Source organism: Pinus tabuliformis, chromosome 5_2 (genome assembly GCF_031772625.1).
Source record: "Pinus tabuliformis cultivar Carrire ecotype Pingquan chromosome 5_2, CPIR1, whole genome shotgun sequence".
NCBI lineage: Eukaryota > Viridiplantae > Streptophyta > Pinopsida > Pinales > Pinaceae > Pinus > Pinus tabuliformis.
This window is the reverse complement of record NC_142306.1, coordinates 590,012,768-590,025,773: the sequence shown is the minus strand read 5'-3', so window position 1 is coordinate 590,025,773 and position 13,006 is coordinate 590,012,768. Positions and strand designations below refer to the sequence as shown.

The window sequence follows — 13,006 nt, the reverse complement described above, 5'->3', positions numbered from 1 at the left end:
TTTTCGCTAATCGAACTCGTATATCAGTGGAGAGCCTAATGCGAAGTGAAAGACTCGACTTCAATGTTAGGAGTACCTTTCTTTATGCAATCGGAATATTAATGTAGGTGTTTTACACTTTGTCTAATAATCGGATGATTGGTGAAGTTTTAGGACTTGTTTGGTTTCAGTTAAGCACGAGTGTGGTTGCAAGATTGATTTGCTGTGAGTTGTGGTGTGTAGGTTGTTAAATTTTCTCCAATTTCATTTGCTTCATTACCATTTTTACTTGAATTTCCAAATTTATCGATGTACTCTACCTTTTCCATTTTGCATTTGTACAATTAGAGATATGAGTGGTTTGACCATTTTCCAGGTGGCCCTTTTGGCCCTTGTGGTTTGGCTATCCCTATTGTGATACACCTATACCCTTTTCATAGCTAAAACATTGTAGATCTAGAAATTTTATACTCATAGTCACATGTCTGAGTGATACCTTATTTGCAGGAATTGGATCAATTCCGGAAACTTTGTTTAGAAGGTGAATTGAGGTTGAGTCCACTTATGATCTTTGGATCTGATAGTTGGGGGTTCGATATATATATATATATATATATATATATATATATATATATATATATATATATATCGATAGATAGATAGATAGATAGATAGATAGATAGATATCCTCTCCTTTGAATATAGGTTCCCATTGTTCAGTTGATTCATGAAAATCCCTGCTCTAGTGTTTATGTTGCATTAAGTGCACGAAGCCTACCGAGTACAGGAAGACTGTGAGAAGGAACATAGTATAAATATTTGAGTTTGAATCTAATATTTATTCTCTAAATTTATTCCTCTATTTTTCACTTTTAATACCAGTCAAGATTCTAGACTTAGTATAATACTGGGAGAGTGAATTTGAGTGATTTTTGAGAGCTGAAATCATTTTACGGCAATGTGTTTATTTGATTTCTTGCTTGCACATAGTAATGTACTTTTCATTCATGGGCTTATGCATATCAACACTCTATTAGATAAATTTCTTTGATATGGCCATGTGTGAGGAGTTTGTTCCCATTTGCTTTCATAACTTTGATTGATTTGCATGACAGAGTAGAAAATAGACCATATTGCAAGAACATAATTTGGAGTTTATGCATTGGTATTCAGATTGATTTAATAGAAGGGTATTCTCTTTAAATTGTCAAAAGTATGGGTTTTTTTTCAACTGATCAATAATTAGGATTGTTTAAAAAAATTACGGGATTTGTGTTTATGTTTTCTAAATTTTCACTTGAGTGTAGGATTCAAATTATTTGTTTCTTGTGGGATGTTGTAAAGAGATTAATGCACAAGTAAGACTAGAATTTGATTTGCAGGTTGATAAGGGCTCTCTCTTGCATTTCTAGTGTTGTTCCTCGAAGTTTACGAATTCTTGAATTGACAATTTATGTTGGTTCATTAATATACCATATAATGCACCCAACATTTTGGCGTCATTACCGGGGAGGTGCTTAAGGGATTGACCTTGGTGACCTTTTGTAGTTTGGTTTTCTCTTTAACTAGTTTCTCTTGCATGTTTTTGTTCTTTGAATTTGTTTCTTTCCAACACATTTCTTTTAAATGATTTCATTTTTAAGGTGTTGTAACAACCCCTCTTATCTATATACTTACCCTCGTGCTGACAGAATATACTAGTTGACTTGTTGAGAACAGAAGAATGGTATTTCAAAGAATTTTTCAATGAGGAGTTTTGATGCTACTGTAGAGATATACAAATCATCCAATGATGAACTCACAAGTGAAAAAATTAGTGTTTTTCTTGAACATAAAAATAATATTATCAACTCTTTGATTTCAACTTTAAATGATTTATAGGAAGAAAAAAAAAAGGATGAAAAATCACTCTAATTTTTTGCTTTAGTTGTCGAAAGAATCACTTATTGGGAGAATGCCCACTGAGCAGCCTAAATGTTTGCAAAATTTGTGAGGAGGGTCACTCAATAGAACATTTCCCATCACTGATAGGATTACTAAAGGTACTCAGAAAATCAAGTAAGGAATTGAATCAACTTCCAGGTATAACTCAAAACCCATCATCATTTACTACTTATTATCCTCAATCAGTTCCTCAACATATTTATAAACCTACAACTTCATGGAAAACTTTTAGTCCTCCTCCATTTGAACACCCTACTTCATGGCCATGGTGGCCCTCTCCTTGGTCCACTTCTTTGAGTCAAAAATCCCCATGGCCTCAAGAATGGTTTTGATCCTCTTCCCTAGGGCAGTTTTTCATGAAAAATAAACAACAACAATGACAATTTCCATCCAACGTATCACCAATTCATCCTCCTCTATGGTCCCAGTTACCTGTGCAACCTTACTTAATTCAAATCCTAGACTTAACCCTAGTCTACACCTTAATTTAAACTCTAATCCAAGTCTTAGATCTAACTCTAATCCATACTCTAATTCAAACCCTAGAGCTAACCTTAGTCATTGATTCCCCCACTGAATGAAATGATATATCTTCGAGGTTAGGGAAAAGGGTGAGTTTGGAAACAATTCCTATCACTACAGAACATTTACCCTAGGAAGATTTAATTCAAAGACCATTAGAGGAGCAATCTATAATTGGAACCTGTTCTAAGACTGTTGTTGAAGTTCAAATCACTGTCAATCCAATTTCAAATAATTTATCTATAATTTCTCCCTAGGGTGTTGTGGATTGTGTGCCTCATAGATATATGGACTTTTTCATAGATATGGTTACGATTTGAGAGCACTCCAAACTTCTTCTAGTAGCTATGAGGAAGTATCGAATGTGTTATTCGTGTTCTTCATACTATATGTATTATGATTTCTGTCACTCTAATAGAATCTAAATAGATTTGCAGATAAATATTCATCGATGCAATTAGTTTCCTGACACATTTCTCTATGAGTCATGATTGTAATGACGTCAATGCGCTCACAAATTTGTCTTTTATTTCTCTCACTCCCTTCCCTTCAAATAATGCATATTATTTCTTGAAATCAATTATAACTTCAAAATTATTCAAGTATTGGTTGGTGCCTCCATTGAAATGAGTGTCTTCCCATATGAATCACAGAAATTTGTTTGATGGATCCATTTAGTATTGATCAATATATAGTTTTCTTCAATGCTTTGATGTGGAGTATTGGCATAAACTATAGAACTATTGTTTAGAGACAATGTGGAACATGGAGCTCATAAAATGGTGCAAGCATTGAAATGTGTGAATTTTGAGAATGGAAATCCTTTGTCCATGAGAAATGAATTATGTTTTAAATTTGGAGTTTGTATAATAGACATATTAAGTTAATTCAACTTAATATGGGAGTGTGAGCTTGTTAGATCTGACCACTCTAACAATTGTCTCATGAAGAAGGGAAAATCCAGGATAAAGTGTGAACCAAGATGAAACAAACAACTAAGGAGAGATGAGGAAACTTGTTTCTAATCAGATGAAAGAAAATAGTATCATGATTATTGGTGTTTTTTGTCAGTTAAGTAGTTTTCCTTTAATTTTTGTTTGCAAATTTAAAGTGTAGAACCTCTCAAATTTTTCTAAAATAGTTATCGGTCATTATGAGATCCATGTGTGTGCAATAGGTTATTGTTGTTTTTTAGTGAAAAGGATTGATGGTTCTTCAGTTGGAAGCCCCGGCCTTACAAACATCAATTATTATGTGTTTAAGAGGTCAAGTTATTTAATCAAATTTTGAACACATTCAGTATCCAAACCACTTTCCTAGTAACTGGCGGATAAACAAAAGTGAAATATCTGACAGATGGTGGTTGGTCCATAGGATGGTTCATTACTTGACAACTTTTATCGCGGAAGCCCTAACGAGCTGAGATGTCAATATTGTTGATCTTGCAAATTTCGTGAGTGATGGTAGAGACAGTTATGTTTTAAATGGAGGTCCGGTGACAGCTCAAATATGTGGTGGTTAAGAAAGAGAGTTGTTTGTGAGATTCCAAGTTTGATGTAAGTGTTATGAAGACCAGACAGACAGAGATCATCCTTGTTGTTGTAATGTGTGTTTTTCTATGTTTACCATGTAAGCATTAAGGGAGGGACTTGGAGATAATTCTTCAATTTGTAGGAGGTAGTTGAGATTTACTCAACTCCTATCTCTAAGGTTAAAAGTAGTTGGGTCTAAGTTCGATTATATAATGTTATTGTAAATGAATGCGAGAGTGTAATAGAGAATATAATTTTGTGTGTTTTTCTCCAATTTCATTTTCTTTATAAAATATCTAAGATTTGTTGAGATCTCTTTGTGTTAGAGTGAGTTAGTTAGGCTCCAAAATTCAAACATAAAATAAACTATGCATTATCAATAATATTATTTTTATGCGTTATTTGTCATTTTCTATTTTAAATTGTAAAGAAATTACATCTCTCCAATTTTTTTACTTTCAATTACTTTATTTCTATATAAAATTAGAGTGAAAATTGAAGTGTTTTATTTATGGTAGATAGTAATTATTCTTAATATCACTGCTTTTTAATTTTTTAATATAAATATTATTTTATTATTTTTAAATATAACATTATACACCTTTCATATAAAAATAAATTTTAAAACATAAAAATTTACAAAAGCATTTAACTAAAAAAAATAACTTTTTATATTTCAAATAAATACGTGTAATAATCACTTATGATTAAAAAAGATTTAGTAAAAAAAAAATTAAAAAATTATGTTTGAAATAAATGTGTGTAATAATCACTTATGATTTGAGATCTTTCTTTCTAATATTTCAATTTTGATGTAGTGAAAGAGTAAAATTAGTGAAAGAGTAAAATTAATTGTGACAAGTAGACCATGGGGCTTTGGATTGACGGTGAATGAGTGCATTATTAAAGCACTCCTTGTGATAAATCACTGATTCAAATCCCCATTAATACTTACCTAAAAAAATTAACTGTGACAAGTGAAACAGTAAAATTACTCACCATTCACCATGAAATATAAAACTTCGAAATAATAGATAGCTAAAACTTAAGTGGGTTCAAATAACAATTTTATACATTTTCGTAATAAATTGTATTAAAATGGAGTATGCCTTCTTACCTTTATTTATTACCTTTTATCTATCTCGTCAAAGAATCTTGTAATGAAAAATGGTATTAAAATGGAGTATGCCTTCTTACCTTTATTTATTACCTTTTATCTATCTCGTCAAAGAATCTTGTAATGAAAAATGGTTGAAACTTCATATGATTTCAACCATTAGTTTTACTTTTTCCACAAAGCACTTGAGAAAAACCTAAAGCAATATAGACTCGAAAAAACTTTAAAGCGATAGAGATTTGAAACTTCATGTGATTTCAAACTTTTCTATGTGATTTTAATTGATAGTGATTTATGTGATTTTAATCGTTAAGTTTTCAATCAGATTTAAAGAGTAGGTTATTTTATTTATGTGGTGTTCTGGTTTGATTTTTATTAAAATTAATATAGATTTTTTTTTTAAATATAATATATAGGGTTGTGATTAAAATATTTAACGATTTGTATTTTTTATATTAAAATATTAGTATAAGTATTTATTGAAATATTTGATTAATAAATGTTAAAATATTTTAATTTGGTCAAATTTTCATTGAGAGTAGAAAAGAATTGATAGAGAGGTGCTTTAGCAAACCAATGTAATTAACTCTCAAAGTTTGATATTAAAATCTGTTACTCAAAATACATATTAAAATATTTTTTAAATGTTATATATTTTTCTATATAAAATTGATATAAAATTATATTAATATAGACATTCAAATATTTCATTATGATTGACACTTGAATATTTTTTTTGTTATTAATATATTTTTATTTTAAATATTATTTTAATTAGATATAAAATTACACATCATGTAATATCAATAATATTATTTTAACATGCCATATGTAAACTCCATAAAAAAAAATAGTGAAAAAATTATATACCTTTTTTATTATAAAAAATAAATTAAAATATAAAATTAACATAACATTAAATAAAGTGTTTTATTTATAACCAATATTGATTTCTTTTGTAATTACTATTTTTTAATTTTTAATATAACTATTAATTTATTACTTTTAAATATAATATTATGTAACAATATTTTTTGATATTGAATTGTAAAATATTTTTCAATATATTCATAAATTATATTCAAATTATTAAATAAATTTTGAATATTATTATCTTAATTAAAAAATGTAATCCTATACTCAACACACATATTTATTAATTACTGCTAAGCTTTTCAAATCAAATCTCAAAATCATCCAAATTACTTCAACTTATTATTAATTCACCATAATTATAATTATATATTCCCTTGAGAGAAGCAAAAAAAATAAATAAATAAATCTTTTTGTGGATTGTCGAGCGTTTACTAATTTCAACTACCAACCTTACCTGGTTTAAACTATTCCACATATCAGCTCAAAGATTTGACTAATTTCAAGTTTCAACTACTAACCTTACATGGTTTAAACTATCCCACCTATCACCTCAAAGTTTCGTTCAAAATATGTAAAACCATATGGATTAAAGCTGACAAAGTTAGAGAGTTGGAATCTTCGGTGATTTCAACTACCAACTTAACCTGGTTTAACCTCAGATCCGACAGATGGAAACTTCAGTCCAAATCCGTGCTTGACTTTTGGCTTTTTGGGAGCGCAAGTTTAACCACAGATCCGACAGATGGAAACTTCAGTCCAAATCCGTGCTTGACTTTTGGCTTTTTGGGAGCGCAAGTCATTAATATTGAAAACCATCGTTGTCGGTCGTGACTTTCGTAGCGACCAACCAGCGACTTGGCTATAATCATATCTGGAAATCATGTATTGATATCCATTTTCCTGAGAGGAAATCAACAGAAAGGATCGATTGGGATGGTAATTCCATGGTGCAGCCTCGCTCTTATGGCCTTCACCTCGACCCTCGCCATACCACTGTTTCCTGCAGATGCCGTGGATAACCATCAGCATACCACTTTTCTCTTCAACGGATTCAATGGAACCAACTTGATCGTGGAGCCGCAGGCTTCAGTCCTCCACTCCAGATCCGTGCTTGCCCTCACAAATCATTCACAGTCTATACAGGGCCGAGCGCTGTATTCAATTCCAGTGCAAATGAAAAGCAACGGGACGCTTTCTTCCTTCAGCACCACCTTCGTTTTCTCCATTGTGCCATCTCCTTCTAACGCAGGGGGTAATGGAATAGCCTTCTTCATGTCGCCCCATACGTCTTCCATGGGAGGTCAGCCGTCCCAGTATCTGGGTTTGCTTAACCTCACCAGCAATGGGCAGCCATACAATCATTTATTCGCAGTGGAGTTCGATACAACCATGAATGTGGAATTCAATGACATCGATGGCAACCACGTAGGCGTGGACATCAACAACCTCACCTCAGTCCATGCCGAGACTGCTGGTTATTGGAATAGGGGCGACTTCCATAAATTAAGCCTCAAGAGTGGGCAGAACATACAGGCCTGGATAGATTACAATCATCTTCAAAGCTGGCTCAACGTTACCATCACAGTGGCCGGCTTGCCGAGACCACAGAGGCCGCTGATATCTCTAGAAATCGATCTGGGCAGCGTTCTGCAAGAGAAGATGTTCGTTGGCTTTTCAGCGGCCACGGGGAACTTCATAGAAGACCATTACGTTTTGGCGTGGAGCTTTACCACCCAAGGCACGGCGCCGCCTCTCAATGTCTCTCATCTCTCCTCCTTGGCTCCCACGTATTCCAAACGTCCGAACCGGGGATTAACAGCCGGCGTCACGGTGGCTGCACTAGTTCTCCTCTCGCTGGCCATTGTGGCTGCGTTTCTCAAAAGAGCGAAGCACAGAGAAACTATTGAAGAATGGGAACAGGAATACTGGCCCCATAGAATCAGTTACAAGGATCTGAGCATCGCCACAGGCAGGTTCCGGGAAGAAAACGTTTTGGGGCAAGGGGGTTTCGGCAAGGTTTACAGGGGCGTTCTCCCCAGCAGCGGCCAAGAGGTCGCAGTGAAATGCATAACGAAGCAATTCACGGAGGGAATGAAAGGGTTCGTTGCAGAGATCTCGAGCATGGGACGCCTACAGCACCGGAACCTTGTTCAGCTGCGGGGTTGGTGTCGGAGGTATAAACAATTATTCATTGTTTATGACTACATGCCCAATGGCAGCTTGGATAATCTCATATTCGGGAAGCCTACAACAGTACTGCCATGGCCGCGGCGATACTCGATACTGAAAGGCGTGGCGGCGGGGCTGCTATATCTGCACGAGGAATGGGAGAAAATGGTGATCCACAGAGACATCAAGTCGAGCAACGTGCTTCTGGATTCGGAGCTCAACGGGCGGCTGGGAGACTTCGGCCTCGCTCGGCTTTATGATCACAGCGGCAATCCGGATACCACTGAACTGGTGGGAACGTTGGGTTACATAGCGCCGGAGCTGCTACAAACGGGGAAAGCCACGCCGAGTTCGGACGTATTCAGCTTCGGGGTGCTGTTGTTGGAGGTGGCGTGCGGGAGGATGCCCGTGGATCCCTCGAAGGTCCCCGAGCAGGTGATTTTGGTGGAGTGGGTGTGGGAGCTGTACGCGGAGGGGAGATTGGTGGCAGCGCCTGATCCAAAGCTGGGGAAGGGATATGATGTCGGCGAAATGGAAAAGGTTCTGAAATTGGGGTTGTTTTGCTCTCATCCCCAACCGGAGTGCAGGCTGGGCATTCGCCATGTTTGCCAAATACTGGAAGGCGAAGCTCCTCTTCCTGACCTCTGCCTGGCTTCGTATAACGCAAGTATTATGGATGGGAAAAGAGAGTTATTTACGTTTACAAGTGATATGTCTGGAGAGGAAACGTCGAGCACGAGCCGACCAGAAGGGAGGTTCCATTCAGCTTCGGATCATTCTACATCGTCTTGCACTGTAGGTTCGACTGGGAATGTCGAAACTCTGTGAGCTACCAGTGCAAACCTTTTCACGGACTCTGAACGCAAACCTTTTCACGGACTATGAACGTACGTATGTTTGTTTAGTTTATAGTTGTATTATGTGGTGATAGATGGGCCATTCGGCAAAGCAATGAATGTCTACTCGAATAATTTATCATAAAGAGGGAAAGCTTGATAGTATTAAGTGGTCCAATAGGTAAGTAAGTGAGGAGGTTTAGTTTATTTATCATAAAGAGGGAAAGCTTGATAGTATTCAGTGGTCCAATAGGTAAGTAAGTGAGGAGGTTTAGTTAATTTATCATAAAGAGAGAAAGCTTGATAGTATTAAGTGGTCCAATAGGTAAGTGAGGAGGTTTAGTTTTCACAGATTTAGTAGTCTAATCCCTGATTGAATTATGTATATTTGAGAATGGCTCCCACGCATATTTTAAAGTTAATAAATAGTTTAAACTTTATATCTGGTATTTTTTTATTGAATTAACGCATATTTTAAAGTTAATAAATAGTTTAAACTTTATATCTGGTATTTTTTTTTTATTGAATTATGTATATTTGAGAATTGCTACAACACATATTTTATAGTTAAAAAATAGTTTAATCTCTATATTTGGTATTTTTTTTATTGAGAAAACATGGTAAATCATTGTATCTTTTTGTTTTGTGATATACACATTTTTAAATGCAAAATTTATAAATTTCAAAATTATATTATACACATTTTTAAATACAAAATTAATAAATTTTAAAATTATATAATATTATTTAATAATATTAAGAACTATTATTGATGGGATGTTATTATTTTAATAATATATCAAATTATAATAAGCGAGATAATTATAACGGTTGGTTATAGGTTTAATATAACCCTTACTTTCCTATACATCTCTCTAAAACCAATAAAGTATTTTTTTAAATATATTTTATAATTTCTATTGTAAATAAATGAAGAAGCAAATAAATATTTTTTAATAATATTTTTATTATACATGTTGTAGGTATGGTATAATTTTTTTTGTGATTTCTTATTAGTTTGTTTTTGACTATTTTTTTGTCATTTATCTATAGTTTAACATTAAGAAATCAATTTTTATTAATTTTTATTTAAATTTATTTATTGTAAATTGATTGGTTGAGGTCTTATTATGAGCTTTTTAGTAACTTCTTAATTTAATAGTTGCTAATTTTTTTAGTTTTATTTCCCTTTTATTTAATTTTATGATTTTTTTTAATTTTTTTAATTTAATTTTTTAGAAGTAAAAGGAAATAAGAAAGCCTATGATTTTTTTTTTAACTTTTTGTGAAAAAACCTATAAAAAATCAATATTAATCTTGATTTTATAAATGATTTGTGATCTAATAAATTTTATTAGAAAATTGTTAATTTTTAATTTTCTATTAAAACATAATATATAAAATCCATATCAATATAAAAAAAAAATTCCATTCAAAAGGTGATGTGAAATTTTAATATTTTTTTTTGCTGAAGCAAGAGTCGAGCCTTCTATATCAATAAAAAGGAAAATATATACATAAAGTACAGGGCCAAAGAGGGCAAGTGGGTCCCAGGCAGCACGCTGTCAACCTAGACAACAAACCAAACCAACTAGGCCACGAGCCAATCAGCCACTAAAACCTAACAAACCTCCCCACCAATATCAACGGAGGCAAGACAAAAAGAGCTGGCTCTTAGTGCCCATAACACCTTAAACATACAGGCCCTAACAGATAAGGAAATAAAATCCAAAAGGAAGCCGGGCCCACCAATCATCGAACTCGGGACTTTGCTTCCCGCCCGAGGACAAATGCCTCTATCGTCGTACCTTTTAAATCTGAGCCGTCCGTTCCTCTCAACAAAACCAATGGTTAGGGAGAAAATCGCGCTGCCAATTTGCTCGACACTTAACCCCCGGAATCGCTGACAAGCACGATCCATCCTAACCATTGATCCGCCGTGATAGATCCAACGGTCGAGAATCATTTCGCACGGGGCAAGTGGACCGAACATTAGGGCACGATCAGGGCGGTATTTCGTCCCCCCCCCCCCCCCCCCCCACGTGTCGATAGAAGAATGGAATCGCTCCCGTAACCTCAAAACCACTTTCCGCCTAGAACGCATGCGATAAGCCGAAAATCGCTTCAAGCGCGGTATGGTTTCCAAAGCGACAAAACCCGCGGCACTCCTCCCACCGAAAAAATTCGGATTCCGATCCTTCCGCCAATAAACTCCGAACTCAATGCTTTTGCACATATTGTCTCTATATCCTCTGTTTCCAAAATTATCTGGGATGCGAAGACTAACAGTGAAATGCCTTCTTCCTGGGCTAGAATGAGAGATGGGTTGAAACTCAACAAGTAGCTTAGTCATCTGGAATTGGCCTCCCAGGCTCTGTGTTGAAACACACTGCGGTCCTCTTCAGCCTGGTTATGGAAAACCGTCTTTAAGCTATTCTGAGGCATGTCCTGCCAGTCCATTTTAACCTTACCCTCAGGACAGATCACTCCTTGATTGGCCATAATATCCACCAATTTATTGGCTGATCTTCGCACATGATTAAACTTAACTCTGCGAAGGCTTTGGAGGTGTTGTTGAATCCTCTGAAAGACCTGGATCATTCTCAAGTGTTTGGAAACTTTTTTTGGTGTTGTGCCAAAGCTGATTCTTTTGACTGAGTTAACAATTAGCTCAGAATCAACTTCAACAATCACATTTTGGCAGTTACCCTACTTTAGAAAGTCGAGACACTGTTCCATAGCCATGAGCTCTGCCATATTGTTAGTGGCCTTACCTAAATGGTAGTGAAAGATGACAAGAATGCTGCCATTTTTATCCCTCAACGCCCCTCCAAAACCAGCAGTTCTCGGGTTGCCTTTTGAAGCCCCATCAATATTAAATTTTAAAAAACCTTGTGGGGGAGGGTTCCAGATATCCTGCTCAGAGACCCTCTGTACGGCCATCCAATCCCGAACCTGAGGGAGGAGCCCCTGCAAACCCAGTCGACTGAGAATCCTCGACTCTGCAACTGTAGGAGGGTTCTTGGGGGGTGTCCTAATAGTGGTACCAACCGTTTCCTTAATCTGGTGTAAGATTTGTTCAAATAGTCGTTGGGGGGTACTTTTCTCATTCTTGAATATTCTCTTATTCCTTTCTTTCCAGACATTCCATATAACAAAGCCTAGTAAGAGAGCCCAAGCTATGTTAAGATATTCATACTCTGAAAAATTATGTCTCCATTTGGTAAGTGTGTTGATGATGCACCTTTGCTTTCTGTCAGTCTACTGGAATATGGCTGCAAACGAGTCCCACAACCCTGAGGTAAAACTGCAATTGTTAAGAAGATGTTCCATAGTTTCCTCTTGTTCTCCATAGAGCTGGCATTTGGAAGGACCTAAGACTCCCTTCTTCCTGATGTTTTCCTAGGTCAAAATTTTCTTGTGATAAACCAACCAAATGAAAAGTTGGATCTTCATCCAGCCTTGATGCGTCCAAAGATTCAACCAAATCTTGTCTGGTTCCTGGGAATCCAGCTCAAGGAGTAAACGTTTTTCCTCCTTGAGATTAAAGGATCCCTCATTACTGAAACCCCATCTGAGTTGATCCTGCCCTTCGGTAACAAATATTCTCCTTTGCTCCATCAAATTCCTAAGCTCGTTTGCCTTTTCTTTCAAAGTGCTACCATCCATGTATTCCAGGTGCCTCCAGGTTCTCCATTTTCCTGCACTATTGGTGTGATCCCTGAAATATTTTACCTTAAATAATCCTTTAGAGTCTATCTCATTCTTGAGATCCTCAAAGTTCTCTGATATTACTATGGGTTCGTGTTGCCATTTATCCTCCCAAAATAAGGCCAAATTTCCATCTCTGATTTCCTAGAAGCTGTTTTTTTGAACCAATCCTCTATTCTCCCAGGCTTTGTTCCAGACTTGTGAGCCTTTAATGCTTTCGGTCATTCTTATGTGATCATTCGACTGCCAAGATCTAGCATATTTACCTTTCCATATACCGGCCCACTGTGCTTCTGGATCTTTGACCCAGCGCCACCATA

The 13,006-nt window shown here is 35.5% G+C and overlaps 1 pseudogene; it reads left to right on the top strand.

Moving 5' to 3' along the window:
* The first annotated feature begins 6,870 nt into the window (after positions 1-6,870).
* LOC149160366 (L-type lectin-domain containing receptor kinase SIT2 pseudogene) lies at positions 6,871-9,374 on the top strand (annotated as a pseudogene).
* Positions 9,375-13,006: the final 3,632 nt, after the last annotated feature.